The sequence below is a fragment of the Rhipicephalus sanguineus genome, chromosome 4, assembly GCF_013339695.2.
Source record: "Rhipicephalus sanguineus isolate Rsan-2018 chromosome 4, BIME_Rsan_1.4, whole genome shotgun sequence".
Classification (NCBI taxonomy): Eukaryota; Metazoa; Arthropoda; class Arachnida; order Ixodida; family Ixodidae; genus Rhipicephalus; species Rhipicephalus sanguineus.
Window position 1 is genome coordinate 120165016 of NC_051179.1, and position 27577 is coordinate 120192592.

Genomic DNA, 27577 nt, shown 5'->3' on the forward strand with positions numbered 1-27577 from the left:
GCGAAACAGTGCGAATAACTGTGCTATCGCAGCTTTTGTTATATTTATCACCGCTTTTACAAATGACGTAGTAACAAGACATAGAGCAAATGATACTTAGTTATAATTGCTGCAGCTTTATGAGGTGCTCCAGCGTTAACCAGTGACGACTTCGGTCTGGTGTTGTAGAGGGTTTGTAAAGTTCCTGAAAGAAGATGGCTGCTCGCGGCATGGCGCGAGCGCGCGCTTCTGCTAATCATCAGGCAGTTTTTCGAGCGCGCTGTTAAGTGGCTATTCGAAACAGATGTTCAAGCCTGGCTCGGAGTTGAAATTCTGCCTTTTTTTCGTGCGATCACGATTGCTTCAGTGGTGTTCGTTAGGGGTTATCACGGAGGTGTTCGTTACCACCCGGTTTTAATCTCGCTAGTATTACCGCCTCTCTGCGCAACCAAAGGACGGAAGTTTGAAGTTCAGTTTAAAGTACTCCTGTTCCCAACTGCATTAACAAGCTCACATACATCCTTATCTGCGCGGTGGAACACATGATCACGTCAGAGTTTGATCTCACGATCAACTTTTCTCACATATTTTAAACCACCGACGTTAGGTTTCAAACTGATCTCCTCACTCAGGCGATGTAATGTTAAAGCTGCATTTCAGACACTTATTATTACGCCTCTCATAGAAAGCATTGGTACTACCGAAAGAGAGGACTAATAAACAGAGCGCTTAGGCTTTTGGTGATTATATCGTATTAGGGTCATTGCTAGGCTGTCAGATTTCAGGGACATACAAATATGTCAACTGTAAGTTGCGCATTTCTATTTTAGATTTGCAGAAAAATGCTCGCCTGCTACACCGACCTTTTGCTTAATTCTTGATACTAGACTGGGTTCCGTAATATCCAACAAGTGTACTCTCAGGCTTTGTTAACGCATTGAACGATTTGTGTGCTCACTGTAACGGCACGAAAACTTACAAATCTTTGAACACTAGAGGTGTACATCGCATAGATGTGCTGCAGTCAAGTGATAAACTTCTCAGCAAGTGGGGAAAGGTCTCTTACCCTCCGTAAAAAGCGACCCATTTTGATGCCCTTGCACTTCATAAACCTTATGGAGCAGCTGGCCATGCGACGACCGTTCACGGTGTGGTAGAGGCTTTATGCCCAGCTTGCTGTTGATCACCCCGTCCTAGGTGCAATACAGTATCAACGTAATCAACACCCAGCTGCAGTAAAGCGCGAAAAACGACGCTTGAAACATAGCATCCACAATGTTACCATTTAGTGCAGCCGAAAAACGGGGTCTTAAGCTATATCTGGAGCGTACGTTAACGGCACGAAAAGAATGCTTGCTTTTCGACGCCATGTTACCTTCATAACGAGACTTCTACATTAGAAGTATTGCACACCTCTTTTTTTATCCATTTCGACACAAAGGACAGTGCGAACGCCGGGTCAGGTTTTTTTTTTCGGTATTTACCAGTCTGTCCCTAACGAGCCTCACCGCATTGACTTTTGAATCATTTATGACGAATTTTATTTAACTGCACTGCGAAAAATAGTAAAATTACAGAATGGGAATAAATGTTCTTGAAACAGAGATAAGACCAGTCGACTTAAAACACCCACAACCCCACCCTCTGCGTGGAGCAAACATTCAGCGTGGAGGTCAGTGAGTCGTGGGCAAAATCGGTGCGCGTCCGGTGCCACTCGTGATGAAACCCAGTTCGCGAAGTACAGGCCGGCGACCTAGCACATGATAGTGGCTTAGGGCAAGGGAATACAGCAGCTTATGCAACCCACAAGGGAATACTGAGCAGCGTCTTGGAAAAAAGCGAGAAGGGGAGTAAAAGATTCTTGACCACTCATTACAAGGATCCTTCTTAGCACACAAGAGAAACGTTCCCCACTAGACGTAGTTGCACCTGTGATGGATGTTAACGTATTTGTGTTCGATGGAGGTTAACTCAGCTTGCACAGCGTCTTTTTTATACGCTACGTGCAGTGGAGTATCCCAGTGTGACTGCAGCACCGGATCGCTCAGCCTAGTCATAAAACGCAATATTGAGCCGGGCCCGGACAAGATGGAAACGAGGTGCGCGGTGCGCACGTCTCCCCCCGGCATGAGTGGGCGGACTGTGGCCGGACAGCAAGGGGGGACGCGTGCCTATTGCGCTCTAATGACAGACATGGACGTGGGTGTACCCTTCTGCTCCATTTATCCCGAGCATCGTAGGAAGCAGACTTGTGCGCGCTTGCGCGTGCAGTGGAGGTGGACGACAGTCAACAACCGGGTCCTAGCGGACTGCGTGTGTTCATCCAGTCCATAGGCTTACAAAAAGTGTCCTCAAATTATACTAAAACTTTACATTCCACATAAAGCTGCCATCACAGGAGGGTAATTATGCTATCGCTGGTACGTCCTTAAGGTAAGCTAAGGGCACCTAATTTTTTTTCTTAATTTCTTTCAGTGCTTTACTTGCGCGATTTTATCACCAGTTCCGTGTCGGAAATGACGGATAAATTTGGTAAACATTTCTTGCGTACGTTTTTCGGAGTGAGTTTCAGTTATCTACCGATTTATTTGCACTATTCAATTGCGAATTTTGTATCTGGTGCGAACTACAGAGGGATAAATTAATTTGATATGGTATCAGCGCAAGCTCTCATGTTTTTTTATATGAGCATAAACGTATATGAATGAAGAAATAAAACAACACCGCTTTTGCAGTATTCGCATATGCCTCGCAGGCACATCAAACACCTCTCGACAGGATTGGATGGTGTAAATGAATGGAAGAACACCGGGGTTAGACGTGATTAGGGCACTGATATTGACTTTATTGGCCGAACTACAACTCCGCTCTATAGTTAACAGTTCGTTATTGTAAAAATACGCGATGCACTCCTACAGCACACTGCTATTACACTGTGGCTGAATTAGATATGAGCACTCACACTCATCACTGACGCTCACAGCTAAACGTATGCGCAATCGTGCCCGGCATTTTGACGACTGGCCACGAGATTACTGGGCCCTTTGTATTTTTTTTCCTTTGCCCGTCGTACTGACATGGCTGTATAAGCGAGAACTGAATAAAGGGTGTTGTCTATTGCTTCTCTGGATAGCACGCTGTTAACAAGGTCGTGATAAAACACAAACGATACTATGTGGTGTGAAATGTATCTTAAGAACCCGATGACGCCCTGAAAACAAGCGACTTGGAAGTCAAACTACCGGAGTTGCCTCTGTGAAAGAGAGAGAGAGAGAACTTTAATTAATTTCCGGCAGATTGCTGGGCTGCGCTCCCACCTAGCAGCGAACGGAGAGACCGTGTCTCCTGGCAGCTTCCTCAGCCTGCTGGATCGCCCAGAGTTGCTTGTACAGGCCCGAACTGAGCAGCGCAGCCCGCCAACGCGCCCGAAAGCCTTCAGTTCAGTTCAGTTCAGTTCATTACCTTAAAGGCCCCCTTTGTAGGAGGCGCATTACATAAGGGGTGGGGTTTTATTTAGGTTAACAATAAGCAGTGAAAGTTGTTTTAGTATTGAAGATGTTCAATAACACGGTCTTGAAAGGCAGATGATGAGGCGATGGTGACGATGTCCCGGGGGAGGCCGTTCCAGTCTGTGGCTGCTCGAAAAAAGAACGAGGCAGAAAAAGCAGTGGTGCGTGATGATGGGCGGGTAACCTGAAATGGATGACTGGTTCGATGAGATATGCGTGCTGCGGCTGCTATATAAGGTGGTTGATTGAGGGAGGAATTTATGATAAAGCACGAGAGTTGCAGTGCGGCGGCGCAAAGAAAGGGGTGAAAGTCCAGATTTCGCTTTCAAAGGTGAAATACTGATATCGTAAGAGTAAGATGAAGGAATTAATCTGGCGGCTCGGTTTTGAACCGCTTCTAATGCATTGATTAAATACGCTTGATGTGGGCTCCACATGGCAGATGCATATTCTAATTTCGGTCTGATTAGGGATTTGTACGCAAGTAATTTTACATGCAGGGGGGCTAGGCGGAGATGGCGCTTGGGAAAACCAAGTGCTTTATTGGATGATGAAACTACATTAGCGATGTGGGTACGCCATGATAAATCGTAGGGAAAGGTTATTCCAAGATATTTATAAGATGGTACTGATTCAATTGGGGTGTTAACGATGGAATACTGGAAGCGGTATGGGCTGTGACGACGGGAAAAAGACACACGTTTACATTGAGAAGGATTAAGGGTCATTAACCTTGTGTTACACCACTTAAGCACGCTGTTAAGATTTGTTCGGAGATGTAGGTGATCATGTTGGTTACAGATAGTGTGATAAAGGGCACAGTCGTCCGCGAACATGCGAATGCTGCAGGATGCATGATCGAGCAAGTCGTTAATATAGATTAGGAATAGAAGGGGACCAAGGACAGATCCTTGGGGAACGCCTGATGTGACTGGGAGAGAGTTAGATAGGTGACCATTAACAAAGACTGACTGAGAACGGTTAGTGAGAAACTGTTCAATCCATTGAAGAATGTTAGGGTGTAGGTGCAGGTGCGAAAGTTTTAGCAAAAGGCAGCGGTGAGGAACTTTATCGAAAGCTTTCGCATAGTCTAGAAATATTACATCAGTCTGCATGTTACGGTCCAGGTTAGTGTGCAAGTCGTGAAAAAAGAGCGCTAACTGCGTTTCGCATGAGAGGCCTTTTCGAAATCCGTGTTGTGATATAGATGAAAAAAATTACAGGAATCCAAGAAACTTGGGATTTGAGAGTCGATGACGTGTTCCATGATATTATAGGGTTCACTGGTGAATGAAATGTGGCGGTAGTTCAAGGGTTAGTCTCTGTTACCTGATTTGTACACTGGAACGACCTTCCCCGCTTTCGAGTCATGTGGAATGATTCCTGAGGCGAGTGACTGTGAAAGCATCTAAGATAAATAAGCGGCACAAATTGATTTAACATTCTTGAGTAGCTTAGAATTGATTGAGTCCATACCGGCCCATGATGAAAGCTTCATGTTATCGATTACGGATGCAATGCCTTCTTCGCAAAACGTGATAGTTGGCATGAATGCTTCGATGTTAACTGATAGTGATTGTGAAGGTGCGTCAAGTTCTTAAGTAATGACAGATGCGAACGCGGTGTTAAATGTTTCGCCACACTCATGGTCTGCGACTGGTTCGTGCGCGTCGTTTGTCAATGTGATGTCGTGAGTGTGCTTTGGATTCAAAAGTTGCCAAAATTTCTTGGCGTTGCTGATTAGTAGCTTTGGTAAGTCATCGTGATAAAATGAATGCTTGGCGTTCCGGATCTCAACTAGATAAGATTTCTCAACTTCGAAGTATTTATCCCAATCACTCCGGGTGTCACGGCGTTTGGCTGAACGGAACAACCGTTTCTTTTTATTTTCCAGCCGTTTTAAATGTACTGAAAACCATGGCTTATTGTGATTAGTATGAAAGGTAACCCTCTGAATGAACATGTTAGTGAGCACACTTAATTTATTTCTGAATATTGACCAGTTTTCATCCACTGTGCGAGTGCGAAACACGGATTTGTACTCGGAAAAAAAGGTGGTAAGGTCTTCAGTTATTGCATTGTAGTTTCCCCTGTCGTAAAGGCATAATGTTTTCGCGGATGTGTACTTTGCAGCGGAACTTAATGAGAATAGAGCATTTATGATTTTATGGTCGCTGATTTCTGGGAGGTAACTGATAGATGAAAGGTTCTCAGGACTGTTAGTTAGTATTAGCTCTAGGATGTTTGCTGTTTCTTGTGTAACGCGTGTTGGTTCCTGACTCAGGTTAAAATTTAAACATATGTCAATGAAGTGTTTAGCCTCTGCATGACATGTTAATGAAGAAATGCCAAGATTATGCCATTCAATGTTCGGGTAATTGAAGTCACCGAAGAGAAGGATACGAGCATTGGGGTAAGTGGCAACAAGTTGCCTTAGGCTATTGTTCAGGTGCCTACAGAAGTCTGGATTCGTATGCGATGGCCTATAACAAACGCAAGGAGCACTGTTACGGGAGGAGCGTGACAAATGAGCCATAATGATTGAATGTCGGATGTGACGTGTACAACAGAACATGTCACTTTTGGTGAATTACGACCAGAACACCACCACCTCGAGTACAGTTTCGGTCGCTACGACACACGCGGAGTTCACGTAAGTCAGTCAGGATTTCTGCGTCTGAAACGCTATCGTTGAGCCAAGTTTCAGTTAGTACCAGCATATTGCTCCCGGACGACGAAACTACGTTCGATAAGAGTTCACGCTTTGGAAGCAAACTGCAGATGTTAGTAAATATTACGGAAAATGAGAGGGGTAAGTGCCGCGCGTTGTCGGTATGTAGGTACATGGTGACAGGACGATTGTTATGCGATTTCTTTACCGGTGCTAGACAACTTATCAAAAACACAACGTTTCGGACCGATGTGCACGGTTTTACACCGCAAGGAGAACTTAGCAGATTTAGCCTTGGCAAATGCAATGAATTGTTTCCGCGCGTGTCGAACGGAGATCGAAAAGTCCTCGCCAATGCTAAGTTTAGTATTTCTTAAATTCCGGCCATTAGATAGGATCGAGTCCTTTGTTTTGTAATAGGCGATTTTCACGATTATGGGACGATTTCTACCAAGCGAATGACGACCGAGGCGATGAGCTCTTTCGAAGTCATGAGGTCCTACGGTTATTCCTAAATTATTACGGCAGAAATTGATGATTAGTTTTTTGGAATCGTTGCATGTTTCGCTGTCAGTAGGGTCAGAGATGCCGTAAAAGATGAGGTTATTTCGACGTGATCGGTTTTCCGCGTCGGCTAGGCGGTCTTCTAGTTTCTCGATCTTGCGAGACATGCTGCTTGTGTCTGCCCGCATCTTTTTCGATGTCGTTTCGGAGAGGAATAAGGGAATTTTGGAGAGGAATTGGAGGCGGTGATCTAGTATTGCTGATTATTCCTGGACATGCCAATAGGATGTGCTCAAGCGTGCCTCTGATGTTACAATACTGGCATACACTACTGTATATTTCGGGATATATGTGGTGCATGATGACGGGCTTCGTGTGTGTTCGTGTTTCTAGCTGCCGCCATTGAACGGACTGGGCCCGATTTAGTTTGGGGTGTGGCGGAGGGTACTCCCGCCTTTGCATTCGGTAATGTTGAGTAATATGATGCAGAATTTAGTTAGTCGATCATCCCATTCCCATACCGCCGCAAAAGAGTCCGTTCGGGTGGCTGTTTCTTCTAACGCGGCCCGGAACGTGAGACCTCGAGCCACGTTGTGCGCCACTTCGTTAGGACTGACCTCCCGGTGACCTAGGGGCGCGTGGGCAGGGAGCCAGAGTATTTGTACGCATTTGTCTGCCTCATGCACCACAAGCGGCACCACAGGCGGCGTGTCCAATGACGTGTATTGCACCACAGGCGGCGTGTCCAATGACGTGGAAGCTACTTAAGCTCCCAGGATATTGAAAAAAAATTCACGGAACGAATAACAAAAACAAGAACGCAAATGTAATACAGCATGCTGGATCAAGGCGACGACTAAAGTCCTTAGCAACGCTGACCTGTTGAACACACTTGTAACGATGGTTGCATATGAAGGAACAAAACGATACCAATTGTTGCATATCAAAGCTTTTAACATATGTGTTAAGAACATTTAATTAAAACAGCACCAAAAGTGCGAACATCAGCACATCATAACGACACTTTTGAAGCTCTTGTGAATATCACAGTATTAAATTTATCAATAATAAAGATTCCTGGAACTTGTGATCATGGTGCGATTGGAAGCCTGAATATAATAATGTTACCATTATTTTGTCAAACGTATCATGATTTTCTGTCGTGCTTTGGAATAGCTTTAATAAAACGTGCGTAACAGATTTGCAAAATGTTTTCGTATGTAACTATCACTGTCGCTTTGTTCCTTCAAGTGCAACCATCGTGACAAGTGCGGCCAATGGCTCGGCGTTACAAGTACTCTTTCATGCCCCTGATCCAGCACGCTGTATTACATGTGATCCTTGCTTTTGCTAATATTGTTTCGTGGATTTTGTACGTTCACTTTGCGCATTTGCTGATGCCGATAAAAATGGGCCGTGCCACGGTGAGACGTTAAGCAGCAAAAACATGCGATTTTTTTAAGCGTGCACGTTCATTTCTTCGACTATATTTAAGTGGGGGTGTAGACGCACTGCAAATATAGAGTCCTTACTGACGTTTCGGCCGGCCCCACGGCCGAAACGTCAATAATGAAACTTGATTGCGCGTCAACAGCCCGCTTCTTGTATTATTTCCCGGATCCGGAGACACCTTGCCATCGAAGATAGATAGATAGATAGATAGATAGATAGATAGATAGATAGATAGATAGATAGATAGATAGATAGATAGATAGATAGATAGATAGATAGATAGATAGATAGATAGATAGATAGATAGATAGATAGATAGATAGATAGATAGATAGATAGATAGATAGATAGATAGATAGATAGATAGATAGATAGATAGATAGATACGCGAAGGGGTAAGCACAGGGCCACTATTTGCAATCTTAGACCCTTGCAAATAACTAAGAGGGGGTGTCAGAAGACGTCGTTAAATAGAGTGGGTTCGGCTCTTCTACGACGTCATAGCGGTAATGGTGTATCAACACAACGGGCTGGTCCGCAGAAGTCTGTTCCGTGGACGAATATGCCGCCGCCCTCCCGGCTGCCAAACGAATCCAGACGCAGTGCGGGGCGGCATATTCGCGGCTCCAAAAAAAAGCTGCTTGTACTGGCAACAGTGCCGGGAAGATAATTTGTTGAATCACTGTTAATAAATATTTCCATTAATTTGTTTCGTGAACGTTACGGCCTGAGCTGGCCCACACCGTTTCACGCTGTCGCTTGCTTAAGGATAAGCTTCAAAAGCGTGGAGTGCACGAGTCTTACATGCTTGAGACACCAGAACATTTTACAGGTGCTGTATTTACTCTCCGAGGTTACACTAGCAGTATGGGCGAGGAATTAACGCATCTGACTGACAATCGCAAGGTCAAGAGTTAAAGTCATCGCGATAAATACTGTAGTCTGTTTTCTTTTGTTTGTCTGTGTAAGCACGTTCAAAATTCTTCGGGATCGCATCAAAATGACACCTTGCCACTTACGCAAGTATCTACGTGGGATTATTTTCGTTAAGGGGACAGCAGCTATCGCCTATAAACGAAATGTAAGGTAGTGCGAAGCCTGTATTTCGAACACAGAACACTATCATATTTATTTATTTGTTTACTTATTTTTTATACACTTATTTATTTATTTTACATACTACAGCCCTGTGAAAAGAGCTAATACAGGAGTGGGATTATACAATGCAGAAAGGGTCAGAGTAGACGAATAATACAAGGGCAGTAACAACAAAAACCATTTACAACAATAACGGTAATAAGTTTCTGTTATACATTATGATTTGAAACAAGAGTGGTCACAAAATCATTCAGCGGGAGTGAACGAATGAGGCCACGTATGGAATTCCATATTTATATAGTGCGGGGAAAGAAACTATACATAAATAAGGATATTTCTCTACATATAAGGGCATATAGGATATTTTTATGTATGCAATATACATATAAGGATATTTATCTATTCAAACCTGTTCTTTCTACGCATGAGATGAGCTGGCATATAGACGCATGGAAAGGCCTAGGACGATGCAAATTTTCTTCTGCAAGAACTATCCCACTCGGTATCCTGTGTATTCGCACGAAGGACATCAACCGATATCGACATGTTTCCATGAGCGTGCGTAGAAAGAGTGCCTGTCTTCATTGTCATGAAACCATGGGCACGCTCGCTTTGCCGTTTGACATATAATTTCTCTTTTCTTTTTTCCTTCAGTAGCTGCATAAATGCTGATTAGGTGATCTATAAGAATGATTTCTAAGGCCAAAGAAATATATGCAGACCTGCAACAAGATCATTCGCCGTAGCGCAAGAACATCTATGAACAGGGCAGCATGGCTCATTCTCAGTAAAGTAGGCTGCGACATAGCCATAATATTATCCACTGGTTTCATGTAATATTAATAACTGCTCTTTTCGCACCAACATTCACAACTGTAAAAAAAGGAAAAAAAAAAGCTGCTTACCACTTCCACCAAGCTGTCTTGCTGGCGCACTCTAACGGACGATTGGCGACGTGCGTCGTGGTACAGGATCTTTTGTATGGCCAACGTGTCTACCTGCGAACAAATTTAAGAGGTTTTAATGACAAGTAATCATACGAACCCGAATATGCAATATCTGTTTGCGTACTTACATTTAGGTGCACGATAAAGAACCCAAGGTGGTCGAAATTTCCGGAGCCCTCCACTACGGCGTCTCTCATAATCATATCGTGGTTTTGGGACGTTAAACCCCAGATATTATTATTATTATTATTATTATTATTATTATTATTATTATTATTATTATTATTATTATTATTATTACTACTACTACTACTACTACTACTACTACTACTTCTGTTCGAATAAAATACTAAAAATCTTCATCGCATTTTTTCTGCGACTGCGGACTGCTACATTTAATTGCACAGTCAAAACTATTGTAGCATATTCCAAGATTTGTCGCGTGAACTGCCGTAATACCACAAAGCGTTAATTGCTGTTCCTGTACTTGATATTTTTGGTCCCCACCTAGAACAAGGTAAACCTAAAAGAATCTCAGGCGTTCAAATTATCACACTTATCTCAATCCTGGTGCATCTCATGGCCATATTGTTGTTCGGGCACTTAAAAGCTGGCGCTAAAATTTATTATCGATTCCTCTAGTAGAAGGATGATTCCGTCCCAAAACCTTGCAACGTGTCAGCTATCCAATGTTTCCATACCCATACTTGGTTTTTCCTACCGCTTTAACTCGCGTTATTTTGGCTATCACTTTGTACGTCTTCCAAAGACGTTATGTCGCCCTACAAATTTAGGTGCAAACAATCATTTTAGCCATGAAACAGACATATGTTAGCGTGTCAATCTTCTTGGCGAACAGTTTGGTTGAAATATATAGTTTCACGAACACGTTTCTTTCCTAATATAGCGCTTTAAATCAGTGTTCGCCTTCCAACATACCACTTGTTTCTTCTCTTGTCTATTTCATACACATCTAGATATTAAAAAAATTAATTTAGACCATAGGAATAAATGAGAAAATCTAACGACTTAAACCTACACACCACGCACAGGATCTGTGCGTGGTGTGTAGGTTACACACCACGTGTACACACCACGCATGGGAATACTGTGCCGACAGCACAGTATTCCCATGATTAGACGTTAGTAACGTAGGCGTGCACAGGGTTCGGGGGTAAAGCTCCAATGCCGCTCAGTCCTTCCCCCCCCCCCCCCCGCCCACTCGCTCCCGTTGGTCAAGTCCAAAAGGAAACCTCCTTCACAATGAATGAAGAATGTAACTGAAGCAATGATGTGCTTCTCACAATGGTCTGCCTTTGGTCCCTGGCTTTCTGGGAGTAAAGACGGTAGTGAAGACAGTTCTAGGAATGCAGCATCAGATGTCTTGGGCTGCCATTATCGTCAAAAACCTGCGTGGCCTTAACCCCGCTCTTTAAGCAATGACGGAAGGAAGAGGTCCGACTGAGTAAAGGTATGGGGCAGACCCCAAGCTTACGAGCTCGGGAACACTGTATCATCATCATCATCATCAGACGTTGGGCCCCCCTTATCCCCGTTTAGGTGATTAAATAGCATATTGAAATGGTTTGCAGCGCAAGTACGGTGAGGAACGGAAAGTGAGGAACGGAAAGCAAAGGGGGACGAGACGAGCGCTCGTGTCGTCCCTCTTTGCCTTTCGTTCCTCGCTTTTACGCCTTTCCTCGCTTTTACGCCTTTCCTCCAGCACTACCGTGCTTCCGCTGCAAACCCTTTCAATATGCTATTTAACAAAGTAGCCCAAATAGCCGTTCTTCCTCAGTGATAAAAGAGGGCGGTCGTCCCCCCTGCCCCCCCCCCCCCTCTCTCCCGTGCGGATACCTACGGTCATCAATAATATAAAAATCAACGCAGAATCTCCTTTAGCGGATGTCTACATCATGCGTAAGCGTACAGTTTTATTTTAGGTTGCAGCATCCAACAGAACGTTGTTTTCGGACAGCGTCGACATGGCATGGTCAATGTTCTTTCTAGCGTTCGGCAGTATGAGGAACTGCCCGTTGCAGGCGCACTGCACTGCCACCGAAACGCTTCCTTGGAATCAAATTTTCGCAGTTTGAATTTCGCCCATGTGCACAATCCTCGAGTTCTGCTTGACACATTGTCCTAGAGAGGACGTCTATTCCATTCGCACGGAATTCAACGAACACTTCAAAGCAACTGTGTTCCATATTTGATTTGCACCGTGGGTATCCAACGTATTGCGTTGGTTCGGGTATGTTCACATCGTGCAAGCGTAGGTGTGTAGGCCCAGCGGTTAAGCGGAGCGTCGGATCTAGGATTCATACCACCCTGGTTGAAAGCAAGCACTCAAAGGAAAATTTATTAAATGCGAAGCATTTCTTACCGAACCGCAGAGACCTTCACCGTTTCTATGTACGTATCTATCTATCGAGCCGCCTACGTCTGGGTGCTCTCGTGGTCGTCTCCATAGCTTGACACATACCAAAATTTGCATGGGAGGGAATTAGTGCATGACGAACACGATGAACGGGTCATTACATGAATATCGTGATACTTGTGGCGGACGTCATGAAACATTTTCCTTCAGTCACGTGTGGCTTATATCCGCATACCACGTCCCGTGGAATGCGGGTATGAGCCAGAGGTGATTCACAGATTTTATCAACCCAACAACGGCGATAATACACTCAAAAATCTTTACGCGATCGCGTTCGGGAGCTCGTGTCGCAGGAAATGCGGGGCAGGCTTCGGCAGCGCTCTCAGTGACCGAAATATCAGAGGGACGTAACGACTGAAAATCGCGGTTAGAACCGCAAACGAACCCAGGCATCCTGCGTATCACTCACGTATTCATCCGCAGAGCCACGCCAGTGCGTGAAACTGCTTACGGAAAAATACCCTGTATATGCTTGATATTGCGGCAACACCAACTGTTGCTGCCGTGTTCGCCATCGGCGTTTGTAACAATGTAATAAACATTACATAATAACGCATATGACTCGCTAAGCTATGGTCAACCATCGTTCAACCAGGAGGATAATGGCGAAAACCGCTTCTTATGGTGTGCACATCATCGCACCGTAGAGTGCAGTTCATTTTGATAAAATCTATCTATCTATCTATCTATCTATCTATCTATCTATCTATCTATCTATCTATCTATCTATCTATCTATCTATCTATCTATCTATCTATCTATCTATCTATCTATCTATCTTGATAAAATCGATCTGCGTTCTAAGGTGAGTAGCGACCTCACGTGGGATCATAGAATACCCTTTGGCCGTCAGTGTAGTGGACGTGTACTATGTGCTTAGTAGGACGATGGTGAGTGCCGTAGCCAGGGTTGCTTCCTCAAATTGGTACTTTCCTCAAAAAAAAAAGAAAAAGATTTCCTAAAATAGAAAGGTCTTCAGCAAGTGCTCCCCTACCCACCGCCCCGAAAAAAAAATTCGTCGGTACGGGCCTGCGCACGATCTACCAATTGGCCTCGAGATCTTGGAGTGGCGCCCTCTCGCGTGTGACGTCAGAGCGAGGACTCCGCTCTCAACCGCGCTGCAGCAGCCGCTGTTCATGTATGCGGATCGTCGGCTTCAGGCGGGAACATTGTCGAACGAACAGCCTCGCGACGGTCAACTAACGCTTACAACGAATGTTTTCGAGTGTAACCTTGAACTTGTTTTCGTTGCGGCCCAATCGGCAGGGCCAAGAAATCCCCCCGGATGGCCGACGAGTGCGCCGATGCCACCGACGGCATTGCTGGTAAGAAAGTGAAACCATGTGTGAGTGTTCTCGCTCGTTATCGTGTTTCTGCCGTACGATACTAATTAGTTTGGGTGTTTCTTTCGATATTTCAGTAAGCGTGCCCTTCTCCAGCATCTACAAGTATGTAGACAAAGCTTGTGAAAGGTCGCGGTGCCTCATCGAGGGCGAGGTGGTGTACGACGCAGGCCACGTTGTTGAATGCGCGGTCGAGGCCGTCAACGGAGATCGCATCACCGTCGCAGCTCTCGTCCTGCAAACAAGTGCGCAAGTGCCGCCTTGTTGCACACCCTCCTGCCGATGACCATGATCGCAGTTTGTCCCGTAATGTTGGTTCAGTGAGAACGATATTACGTCGTAGTTCATATTAATACCGAACAGGGCCGTCGCAAGGGTATTAGAATATAACAAATAGTTAATCGCTGATTCTACCACGCACAGGGCCACAGAGATTAACGTGGCAAAGGCAAGCTGGGTCCAGTTTCACGCCACGTAGCCTAACGAAAAGCTTAAAGAACTCCGCGTTTAAAAAAGTGTCTGCACTGCCTCATGTGAAAACTTTTAGAGAATTTTGCATTAAACAGCGGCAACAACAGGTTTCGCTTATGTCTTTACGATAAGCAGTCCGCTAGGCGTGTGCTTGCACTCTTAAGTAAAATACGTATGTACACCATCCAAATGAAGCCATACTCTCAGATATCCTGCGCCGCTCAGCTGAGCTCACGAGGCGCGCTTACGTGCGAGGTGATTCGGAGGCCGCGTCGTCGGCTCCTTGTCTAGGAGCCTCCGCGGCAGGTTGTGGGACGGCACCGCACCTGGTGTAAGTCGCCTATGCTATAGCCTCCCAGGGTTGCCAGATTTGGCTACTTTACGCCAATTTGGCTACTTTTAAGAGGCCGCAGGCGACAAAAAAATGACGTTGGCTACTTGGCTACATTTTGGCTTTTGTTCTGGCACTGGCATCAACAGCTAATATACGCTAAAACCTAGCGCAACAATAAAAAATATGAGTTTGCATTTACAATGCCGTCTGCGGCTTTCTCGGTGTAATGACGTTTGCGTACTCTGTATACCGGAAGCAATAACATGCGGCCCGAAACGTGTCACGGCCGCCTTGATTTTCATATTCATCTAGAATTCATCTAGATTAGGCACGCTAACGTAGCTAACGGGGGATTCGTTGAGACTTTCTAGCCGCTATCCGCCTCGGGCGCTGCTGCTTTGAGCTGTACAGGTGGCGCCACGTACGGCGGTCGTTGACGAAAAGTGGGTGCGCGCGGCTCATAGAAGCCTTGAGCAAAGCGAACGCTACTTGCTGTTTTTGCATTCATTTTTCATTCTGGTTTGATATTTTTGCGCTGCCGACGCTGCTGCACTAGACAGCCATGACGTTTGTTACGTCGAGTGTTCTATTTTATTTGTTCGAACATGACAGACCCTTTTTTATTACTGTGCGCGCGCGCGATGCACTGCATGCGTCTAAGCTGTTGTTTGCGTGATCTGTTAACGCAGACGAAATAAAGGCTTTTGCAACATAAAACAGACTTCTTGTTTTATTGAACACCCTAAACAGTACAACAATGCACATTATGGTGTATGCCCGCTTAGGAAACACACAAAACACATGCGTTTTTATCTCGCCCAGCACTTTACTATAGAGCTAATTATTCCAAAAAAACTGAAAGCTATCTTCTTTAACGTTGTAACAGGCGTCACGCAGCTGCATAATAATATTTAAAGGTACTAGAGCAAATGACCAACATTCAGACATTGCTTTCTTAGTTATTTCACAGACCGTATTAAAATTATGGGAAACCTCAAACTACATCACAATCACATATTTCTGAAGAGCTAATAATTTTCACCGTTGAAGCCACAATCCTCTATCACGTGCGTTTTCAATTAAGCATGACATTACTCAGATGTATATAGAAAAAATTCGGCAGATCCCACGTACCATCGATGTTATGCGAAGCATGCTCAGGGAACGTGACTGTGGTGGAATTATCACGCGTGTAGTGTGTATCTCGTTTGCTAGATTCTCATTTCCTTTCGTATGCGAAACATCCACATACAATGCGATTCTACAAGTAATGTTGGAGGAATAGCGAGCATAAAGAGCGACTACTCAGAGCCTCACTTGTTACGGCACGGTGGTATCAAGCTGACGCTCGAAGCCAAGCGCGGTATTTTAACTGTAGTACAATCTTGTGCGTACAGTACGCTATAGAATATTCTGACGTAATGTCGTAGAGGTTGCAGCAATTTCAGCGGTTCCCTCGATATAGCACCATTTTGCCACGTCGGGTCAGAAAACTTCTGCGACGCAGAGAACTACACACAAGAACCTCCTCCAGGAAGTCACTTGGCTTTTTTTTTTTGCTCTATTGTGATGTGATAAACATTTCTGTGATGAATATTTTTGTACATTTAAGTGTCAGAACGTAGTGATAATTCAGCTAAACTGAAGTCACGTCTCCCTACTTTTTTGGCTCCAAAATAAAGGCTGCTAGTTGGCTGCTGTTCTGGCTACGTTGCTTAATTTCGTGGCTCCTTTTCTGTTCTGCGATCTGGCAACTCTGTAGCCTGCGTGCAATAAACGGCTCAAGTATTGGCGAGGCGCTTAAACACGGTCGCAAGCTTACCTAAGAGTGGCGCGTACGGTGAGTAGCAGAAGTCACTGTCCGCGAAGTGATTGCTGCACACGGTCGATAATGGCGTGGGGCGCATTCCCATTCTTAGCTTGACGATCCACTCCTTCTTCAGCTTTGTGCTTCATCGCCATGGGTGCTCCTGGCCCAAAAGTCTTCGGGTGCCCGTTCATAGTAGCGTTTTAACTGCGCGCCGGAACGATTGGAGTTTCTGAACTATGTGGTGCGGTGCGGCAGTGGCGACTGCCCAGCGTGAACAAATTTTAACATGCAAAGCCAATCACCGAGGGTTTCGCAGACCAAAGTCAAGTCGCTTTACGGCGCTTGCGGCATATGCGACCGAACTAGGCAAGACCGTGCCATCGTTTCGGCAGCGAAGTTGTGAAGGACTTGACAGTTTTCTCATTTGTTTTCTACGTGCTGAAATGATAAACTTCTTTAAAATCAACATGCGCTCGCTTTTGAACCAGGATGTCAATGAAAGGTGCACGAACGGCGACGTTAGCGTTAGTTTTAGCCATCCTACCCTAACCAAGTTGCACCATTGACCTTTGTCGCGTTTTAGATAATCGTCCTGTCGAATTATTGGAAACTTCGAATACTAGCTATACAAAAGTTGAATCGAATTATTCGTTTAGGACTATTCGATTCGAATTCTAAACTCGAATATTCGCACAGCCCTACATACAATGCATGACCTGTCATGCATGTTCGTCACGAACTCATGTTATGCCATGCCAATTTTGTTATATAGTCATGGTGTATATCAAGCTAGCGAAGCGGCCTCGAGCGATACATGAGCGTACCTGGAAAATATGCTGTACATGAAATGCAAGGCGTGATTGTCATGTTACCACCCGTCATTTATGTTCGTCCTGCAGCCACGTCACGCAATACCAATTTTGGTGTATATTAAGCTATCGAAGCGGCAGCGAGCGCACCGTGAGCGTAGCACGTGAATCATGCCCTAAATGACATGCATGCCATGATTTTCATGCTATCACCTCTCATTTATGTGCGTCGTACAGTCACTCACGCAATACCAGTTTTGATGTATATTGTCACGTGGTCGTGACGTCGATGAAGACAACAGTCAGCACGTCCGAGATGAAACTGTTTATTTGGCCGAACTTGTGGCCGAGAAACTGACAACTAGAACTGCAGCAATACACGCTGTACAATGATAGCGGCGAACAGGGCGTCGTCCGTCGATCAACTGACAAGCGGTGACGCGCGTCGGCATTTAAACATGTGCCGTCGAATATTCCAGCGTTATCGCTGGCTGTCGCGCAAATTCTAGAATGAGCTCGAGTGTGCGCGTCTTGCGCGCAATCTTAACAAAACGATCTACAATGATCGGGAAGCTTCTCGAACAATGAGGCGTGGTTCGCGCTGAGCGTTGCTGACAGTCTTGTGGGTGAAAACCGAATAAAGCAAAAGTGATAATAGGAAACGCCCGTGGCAATATCAATATAGCGAACCGGCTGCGAGCGCAACATGAGCGTAGCTTGTAAATCATGCTGTACATAAAATGTACGTCATGATTCTCATGTTACTACGTTATTTGTGTTTATCTTACAGTCACGTCGCGCAATACAAATTGTTGTATCAAGCTAGCCACCGGCCGCGACCGCATCATGAACGTGGCATGTAAATCATGCCCTACATCACATGCATATCACCATTGTCACGTTAGCACCTGTCATTTATTTTGGTCGTACGCTCACGTCCCGCAATACCAATCTTGGTGTATATCAAGCTAGCGAAACAGCCGCAAGCGTGCCATAAACAAGATACCTAAATCATGCCCTAGATGACATGACTGTCATGTTACCACCTGTCATTTATGTTCGTCATACAGTCACGTCTTGTAATGCCAAATTTGGTACATGTCAAACTAGCGAAACGGCCGTGAACCCACCTTGAGCATGACAGGTATCTTATGCCGAATATGACAGGCACGTCATTGCTTTCATGTTACCGCATGACATTTATGTTCGTCATGCAGAAATCTTTTGTCATACAAATTCTTGTATTGAACCATTTAAATAAACAGCCTCGAGCGCCCCGATTCCATGCAATGTAAACCATGCTATAGATGACATTCGTATCATGATTTGCACGTTAGGACCTGTCACTTATGTTCGTTATACACTCTTGTCATGCCATACCAATTTTGGTAGATATCAAGTTAGCGAAACGGCCGCAAGATCGCCATGACCGTAGCATCTAATTTATGCCGTTCATGACATACATGCCATGATTTTCACGTTATGACCTGTCATATATCGATTAACGTGAGTGTTTGGGCGAGTTGGTAGTCCATCGTGAAGAAAACTTTACCAGCACGGCAATAAACACGAAGCAGGAAATAAGAGCTGACACGGACAGCGCTTGTCCGTGTCAGCTCTCTTTTCCTGCTTCATGCTTATTCCCGTGCTGTTGAAATTTCCTGTCATTTATGTTCGTCATACAGTCGTGTTATGCCATACCAATTTCGGTACACATCCCATTAACGAAACGGCCAGGAGAGCAGAAAGTTGCAGGCGGCTGGCTGGCTGGCTGGCTGGCTGGCTGGCTAGATAGATAGATAGATAGATAGATAGATAGATAGATAGATAGATAGATAGATAGATAGATAGATAGATAGATAGATAGATACGCTCAAAGTCGCAGAAGTTCGCTAAGAAATGCTTCGCATATAAAAATTCGGTATGGGGCACTAATGGCCTACCGCGTCGCGTGGCATCGCTTCCCAGAACGAGTGCAATCTGCCGAATTTTTGGTTTAATAAGGGGACACCCTTACACGCCTTATGAAACGCGAAAGGCTACCGTCAGCTTCGGTGGCTTGCGCGTCAACTAGAACGGTCCCAAAACTTCTCATGAGATCAGAGATGACGTCATCTTCGAACTTTGACGTCATAATCGCTGCAAAGATTGCGGCAATTTGCGACGTGATATGACATATGACGTCGACGCTTGGTCAAAGCTGAGCCTATCCTGGAGGTGTTGGAACACCAATTGAAAAAGGTCTTTATTTGACATTACGTTACGGGGGACTGACGGACGGGCGAAATGTTTCCTTGCTGAGTCTGAACAGTTAAATAGCGCAATCCTCTAAGACGAAAGACAGGAGAACGCGACACACACAAGCGCTAACTTCCAACTGAATTTTATTAAAGAAAACACATGAATATAAAGGGCAACACCGCACCTGCGCAGCTTCACATTCACGTAACCACATTAACCCCTGAGTGATAAGATTCATCTCTGAAGTTTGCCTAAAGATTGCGCGATTTAACTGTTCAAATGGAGTACCAACTAGCCCAGAGACGTACCTCGCTGAGCCTCCATTGAAATGTTCGGGCATTTAAAATATTGGTTATATTAGTTATAACATATCTCCCCACCTTAGAAAGGCTTCGGTCAACGCGAACCGGCTCTTCTGAACAACTCCAACGTGCCTCTCATGTGGTAGTGAAACACGTCACCCTGTTTCACCTGCGTGACTTCACAAATCAAGTAATTTTCTATGAATGCGAGGCCGCCCCAGTTTCTCCCATTCCATTCAGCTTCCAACCACGACTGTGGTCGGGCTGGCTCACTCCACCACATTCTATTAGCCTTCTTCAACAAAAGCGCCAAATGTTTACGTCAAAAATTAAAAAAAAAGTTTTCTGTCTCGTTTTGCTTCTTCATAACTACTTGTACCAAGGAACGCTCTCTTTACTGCTGCGCCTTAAGGATAGGTTCAAGCCATGACGAAGCAGGTCCGTACATATTCTTCGTTATAGAGCCAATATTCAGTGGAGACGCTATTACCACCATACATACGTCCCCCGTGCACTGTTGCAGTCAACAGCGTTCTCATTTAGCGCGCAGTAAAGAACTCGCCTCTCGCACGCGCAAAAACGAGACAGAACTTGGTCGGCGTCAGCTATCACAGTCACTGGCGCAGCGACACATGCAATCTCTCAGAAGTGATCTATATGCGGAAGTTATCGCTAAGCGAAATGCGTTGCGGGGCTAGTTGGTAATGAATTTCCGCTTCATCAAAGTAAAGCAGCACTACATTTTTCATAGGACAAAGGACACAACACGCACCCCAGCTGCCTGGTATTGGTGTGTCCTCGCGAGGAAAATGTAGCGCTGGTTTACTTTCCGAAGTGGGGTGTGAGGTTTCTCAAAGAAATGTTTTTTTTTCATTTTAAGCACCCGACGTTTGGGATCCGGTTCGGCGCCTTCTTCAGTTTGACTGTCGACTCGCCGGCCAGCGGCGCTGAGTAGCGGAATTCACTGCTCGAAGATGCAATCCTTCAACAGAACTCACCATGAACATTTTGTATGTCACCGCGAGTGTGATGGTTACGCGCAAGACACGAGACGTGTTCTTCGCCTACGCCGCGGGTTTTCTTTTATTGCGATAGCAATTATATGGACAGTCTCGACGGGTTTTTGCCGTTGCCGTTGGAGTCGCAAGTCATGTCCTTCCGGTATGAAGTCCAAATTGGCATGATCCCCCCGCGCATTGTATGTTCTACCGCGGGTAAGAGCGCGCGAGCGGGGGCGACGAACGCGGCAGAACCAGCGATCAAAAAGGCCGGGCTATTTTTGTCGCTCGGAGGATGCATGCAATAACATCACCCCGCTCGGGAAGCCTGCCGTCGAAGCAGACAGGAAACGCCCCGCCCGTCTTTAAAGACCATGAAAAAAAGACGCGAGATGGTGGGGGGGGGGGGGGGGGTTGTCGCGCGAGCAGCCACTTTGAGCTTTGAATCTAAGGGTGCAGTCGCGATCGCCGGCGCGCGTGCTATCTCGAAAGCCATCACAGCGGGCGGCTCGTATACCCTTCTACGTGCTGCGCTCTCAGCGCGAAGTGACTATGCGGAGAGCATCTCTCCCTGGAGCAGCCGTATTCTCTTACACCAGTTTTTTGTAGTTACGCGAGATCGGATACGAAACAGTTAGCTGCCAGCCTCACTTCGTGTAATACTACAATTTGTTGCTTTCGCATTCGTTGCTTCGCCTTGCGGTGAAACTGTGACATTTTTGTTGTATTTTTTATTTTTCTCTTGGCGTAACGGCCGCGTGTTTACGTTTACTTGTTCAGGCGATGAATCATACACACACCTCGAACGCACGTTTCGGCGGTGGTAAATTACTACGCCGTAGTACACAATTTCGCCATTCAACGTGCTTCGCTGCGCCAGGACAATATAGGCTTCCTCGCGTGTGTAAGAAACCTTCGTCTAAATTCCCGAAAGCGCTCTATTTATTACGTACTGAAACAGCGTCCTTCATCACTTGACTGCAATATACTGTCTGCAACTTGACAATTTGATAGCACTGGACGTACGATCTCGGGCGTATCACGTTCCAGTGTGTACATTGAGACATATTTGGTCTCATTAGCAATGCCATTACTAATCGTGTCATGACGCCTACTGAAGGCTTGCAAGTACATCTAGTATCAGTTGTACGGACTGAGCTTGCGGTGAATTCAATCGACGATCATACTGCTTCAGTCACTGTTAGATGCATTTCGCGAGTTATTTTCCTCTATCAATGAATAAACGAAAAAAAGCTTCATAGCGCAGCACGCTGAGGCAGTGCACTTGTTCGTGCAAGCGGGTACGTCCGAATCGTCTTTCTTTCTCGTTAAATTATGACTGTAGTAAAGTTGTACTTTTGCGCTTTTCAGCTCAAAATATTGTTTAAAGTTGCCGCCAGCCACGTTAGCAATCTTCTCGGCGACCCTAGTACCAGCACTACACTGACGCTGGGCAAATACTGTGACAACCGAAGGCTTAACACGCAGTGCTTGTTACAAAGCCGCAAACTTGGCGTGAAATGCGCCTCGTTCAGAACAGTCACTCATTCACGACATCAAACAGTTGCTTCGCAAATACGGGCTCGCTGATGGTCATGGTTAACAGCGTAAAGTGACACGGACAAAGAGGAGACCAGACGACGCGAGCGCTGCCTTTCGACTGAATGTTTCTTAGAAATCGCGCGAAAATAAGTACACCAGCAGTTTCAAAAACCAAAGAACCAATAAACACTCACTTGAAAGACAGCGCTCGTATGTTCTGACCTCCTGTTTGTTCGTGTACCTTTGCAAAGTAAACGATGAACGCTATCGAATTTGCCCAAATTTCTACCGTTAATGGTTGCTTTGTTAGAATTACTTCGAGCACCCCCGTGCTGCTACGCTTTGTCTTCAAACTTAGACAACCACTCAGTTCTCGCCACTGCGCAAGCTCTCCTCGCAACGTTTCCGCACAGGCGAGCGCATCGGCAACCCGCTCGCCCCGTCTCGCACGTAATCTGCGGTGGGCACCAAGTAACCTAGCTGTAACTTACACAGGGAAATATTCCCTCACTTGCCTCTAGTGTTGGAGCTGTGATTTCGATGTTTCAGAGGCGCGCGAAGTGCAGACGCTACGCAGAGCCGTTCATCGCTCACCACTACTCGCTCACCATTCATCTCTCACCATTCATCACGCGATGCTCAAGACTGAGCTTTTTCATGGTTATCAAGTTACACCTGCTAATGTTTGCCTCTGCTCATGTGACGCAAAGGAGCGTGGGGTGTAGGCTATTTGCTGATTCATCATTACGAAAGGTAAACGCAAAACCACACGGGACACAGAAAGAGACAACGCGTGTTTTCTGTTCCTGTTGCCCGTGTGCTTTTGCGGTTGCCATTCCTACTAAGCATGAAAAAAAAAATGCGTAAACAGGGGCGGGGTGCTCGAGCCGACGTTTCGACAGGTGGACTTGTCTTCTTCAAGGCTGGAATTGATTTCCTTAGCTCTCGTGAGTATATTTCACTTTTTCAGCGCACAAAAGAACAATGACAAGAACCACGCGGGCACAGTGCTGTGTCCGCGTCGTTGTTCGTCTTTTTCTTTTCTACGCTCAAAAAAGTGAAACATGAATTACCAACATGCCCAAGCGTACGCTCTTTATCATGTGTAAATGCTTCGTGCACTCTCCGCCACGAGGCAGAAGGGGAGGGCAACTGCCAGAGTGGTGGTGGGGGAGGGAGAGGCCGCCGTGATGCTGGGTGAGTCAGGAGGAAGGGAAAAAAGAAAAAAAAGAAAAAAAAACGGGGGGAGGGCAGGGTACACGTTTTGCTGAATCATGATTGTCAGAGGAAGCACGTGGCACTTAACAATGGTAGGTTGGAAATTCCTAGAAGAAGGGCTTAACTCTCATTGGTTTTCGTTGTGCATGTACCATACCGAATAGATTCAAGAGCCTCCTTAGAAACGTTAATGCCTGCTGGCGTGAATAAGGTATGACTTTGTATATTTTCTGTCTCTTGGGGACCGGAAGTTTGACTGAAGGATGTAAAACTTGAGATCTTCAAAGTTGTGACATGCTACATTAAAATGCTGGGCCACTGCTTTGGGTAACTTCTTCGCCGTGTCCGCGCGATGCCCGTTTAATCTCACTTTAACAGGTTGTCCCTTTTTGCCAATGTACCGTTTTTGAAAATATGAAAATTCGATCACGTAGATAACATTTGAACTAGTCCAGGTAAAACTAGATTTCATATCAAGGACGTAATCACTTCCGGTGCTTTTAACTATAACGTCATCTTGACGGTGTTTACAAGCCTTACATCTTAGACGAGAACAAGGTGTTATGTGGGCAGTAGAATGAGGGTTTACTTTTGAATGCACATGTCGTTAAACATGTCGTTAAAATTCCTACTGGAGTGATACACGACCTTTAGTACTCAGAGAAAGCTTTTCTAAGGCGCTCGTTGCTTGCCAGCATTTGTAATACTTACGGAGGATATTATTTATGCTTGGTAGCGCATTTGAGTATTTTGTTGTTAATGCTGGCGGCTGGTTGGGCTGTGCTACGGGAGCCCTTTAAGCTAGTGATGATTTCCAATGTAGTTGACATGCTTCGTTGTAGACCTTGTTTAGAGCTTCTTGCGGGTAATTCCTTTTAACGAATGTTTCCTTTAGGTTGCTTAAGTGGTGAACGTAGTCGCTGTCGTCGCTACAAATCCTTCTTATACGCCGCACCTGTCCGAAAAATATCCCTTGTTTGCAATGTCGCGGGTGATGGCTAGTGTAATTAGGCATAGCTGGCTGTCTGTTTTCTGTAAGGCGTCGTCGTTAATTTTCCTGCTTCAATAGATACCGTCGTGTCTGGGAAATTAATTTCACTGCAAGAATGGTGCATGGTAAATTTAATACTAGAGTGAAACTTTTTACAGTGGCCAATGAATGCGTTTAGTGCGCTTACGCCATGTTCCCATATAATAAATATGTCGTCTATGTAACGTACATAGGTGGAAGGCTTTACTGGGCATGATTTCAAGAGCTCTGATTCTAACTGTCATATAAAAATGTTGGCTTATGTTGGCGCAAATAGGGTTCCCATACTAGTGCCGAAAGAGTGCAGGTAGTAGGACGAAATAAATTCAAAATAATTGAGCGTCGGGACTAACTTCAGTAACGACAGGTAAACTTCAGCAATCTGTGTTTGCTTGCGTTCTATGAGTGATTTCGAGATCACTTCAATTCCTTCAGTGATAGGTATATTCGCATACAAGGAGCAGATATCTAATGTTACCAGAATGGCCTCATCCGAGAGTGTTTGTGTTTCGTTAATAGAATCTATTATTCGAAGGAAATGAGGCGTATCTTGAACAAAAGACGGTAGGTTATATGGTATTTTAGACTAATGATGATTTAGAAATGTTGATAGCGACTCACTAGGTGTATTATTGTTAGATGCCATAGGCCTGCCCGGGAATTGCGCGATAAGTAGTTCATCTATGGACACCTTATGAATCCGCCTGCTTGCAATGCTTGTTTTGGGGAATGAGGAACAGGTGCTCGGAGAGTGCGATTATTTCCCTGGCTAGAAAATCCGTTGTCCTATGTTGTATGCTATTACTATATTCTTGAGTCGGGTCTGAGGCTAATTTTCGATAGTACGTGTTGTTGCTGAGTTGTCTGAAAGCCTCGTTTTTTATATTTTTCTGTAGGCCAGATTAATATACTGCCACCCTTGTCCGCTGGCTTTATAACAATGCCCGCTCTGTTGGAAAGTTGTTGCAAGACGTCGTATTCAGTTCCTCGGCTTTCGACTCTGTTTACCTGTGCTCAGAATTTTCGTTGAGACTAGTTTTATGTAGTGATCTAACTCTTGGAATTGTTCTATATCTGGTGTCCAAGTGCTTGGCGGGCGCAAAGAATAATTGCTTACGTCTTCCGTATGCGCCTTATCAAAAAAGAATTGCTTGATGCCCAAACGTCTTCAAAACTGGGTTATATCTTTTGGAGCTCGTAGTCGTTATTTGCATTATTCGTCGGGCAGAATGTAAGGCGGCGCTTGAGCGGATCTATATCGACTGGACCTAAGCTTTGCGATATGTCTACTTGGCTACGGCGTTCTGCGCGTTGGGCTCGGAATGCGGAGCTTTCTGCCGTGCTCATCAAAATTTTCAGGGCAGAGTTCGTAGCATTGTTTTCTTTGCGCTTTTCCTTGAACAGCAATTTATCTTCTGACCTTAAAGGTAACAGCGCCGGAAGTGATTAAATCCATTATATGAAATGTAGTTTTGCCTTCGCTAGTTCAAACGTTATGTGCATGATTGAAAGTTCATAGCGTCAAAATCGGTACATTGGTGAGACAGGACACCCTGTTAATGTTAAACGGGCATCACGCGGACACGGCGAAGAAATTTCCCAAAGCAGTGGCACAGAATTTTAAGTAGCAGGTCACCACTTCGACGATGTCTAACTTTACATACTTCAGTCAAACTTGCGGTGCCCAAGAGACAGAAAATATACGGAGTCATACCTTATTCACAAGTTCAATACACTACAGCCAGCAGGTATTAAGGTTTCTAAGGGGGCTCTTGAATCCATTCGGTATCGTACATACACAACGAAAACCAATGAGAGTTAAGCCCTTCTAGGAATTTCCAATCTACCATTGCTAAGTGCCACGTGCTTCCACTGACAATCAAATCATTGTTCAGCGGAACGTATACCTCCCCCCTCCTTCCCCCGTTTTTCATCTTTTTCCCCCCTTCCTTCTGACTCGTCCAGTTCGTAACGGCGGCCTCTCCCCCCCTCCCCCCTTTCGCAGTTGCCCTCCCCTTCTCCGTTGTGGTGGAGAGGGCACGAAGCTTATACACACGACAGCTAAGGAAATCCGTTACAGCCTTCAAGAAGACAAGTCCACTTGTCGAAACGTCGGCTCGAGCACCCTTCCCCTGTTTATGGATTTCTTCATCGCACGCTTCCATCTTCCCCTTCCTGCGGTTGTTTGGCATTGCTAAGCATGTAATACCATGCTTGTTAGCTTCATCAATAAGCTAACGCTCTCTGCGAATATAAAACGTATAGAAATACTCATCTCAGTTGCAATTGTTATTTTGCAGACATCTATACCTACGTATGCCTCTCCTTTTTTACCATAGTGTTTTTTTTTTTTCGTCTGTGGGTACAGGTTTTAGCAAAGCCGTATAAGAATCAAGGCGTTCATCCTCATCTCCGTCCTTTACATCTTTCGTACTGATGGGCCCTTCTAAATAGGAACTTTGCTTTAGTGCGCGAAAAGGAACATGCATGCAAGGGTGACCACCTCTAGAATGGCAGCTAGGTCTCGAATACTGGTCATGCTGATGTATCAGTAATCGCAATTGCACGCGTTGCCTGTCCTGCCAATCACAGCAACAAAATTGGCTCAACTTCACCATTGGCAATAAAGTGATAATAAATACGAAGGGCACAGTTCAGAATGACCATGCCAACTAAATATTTATTCAGTCTAATGAGCATGCCACCTGAAATCATCTCACCAGCTCCAGTTGATCGCCTTCATCGTCGGTTGTGACAAAGTGGAGTTGGTCCTCCAGTACGGAGCTCCTCTCAAGGTTCAGTATTATCTTGTCGTTTATACGAAGAACCAAATCGAAAGCAGCATCCCTTTCTTGCAGTAAAGTCGGGTAGACAAAAAATTC

At 45.2% G+C, this 27577-nt stretch overlaps 1 long non-coding RNA gene across 1 annotated transcript; it reads right to left on the reverse strand.

The window, feature by feature from the left end:
* Positions 1-1051: 1051 nt before the first annotated feature.
* On the reverse strand, positions 1052-27577 carry LOC119391553 (uncharacterized). The gene is made up of 3 exons (XR_007415859.1): positions 27416-27577; positions 10119-10211; positions 1052-1172 (listed from the first exon to the last, which is right to left on the reverse strand). It is a non-coding gene; the product is annotated as an uncharacterized LOC119391553 (long non-coding RNA).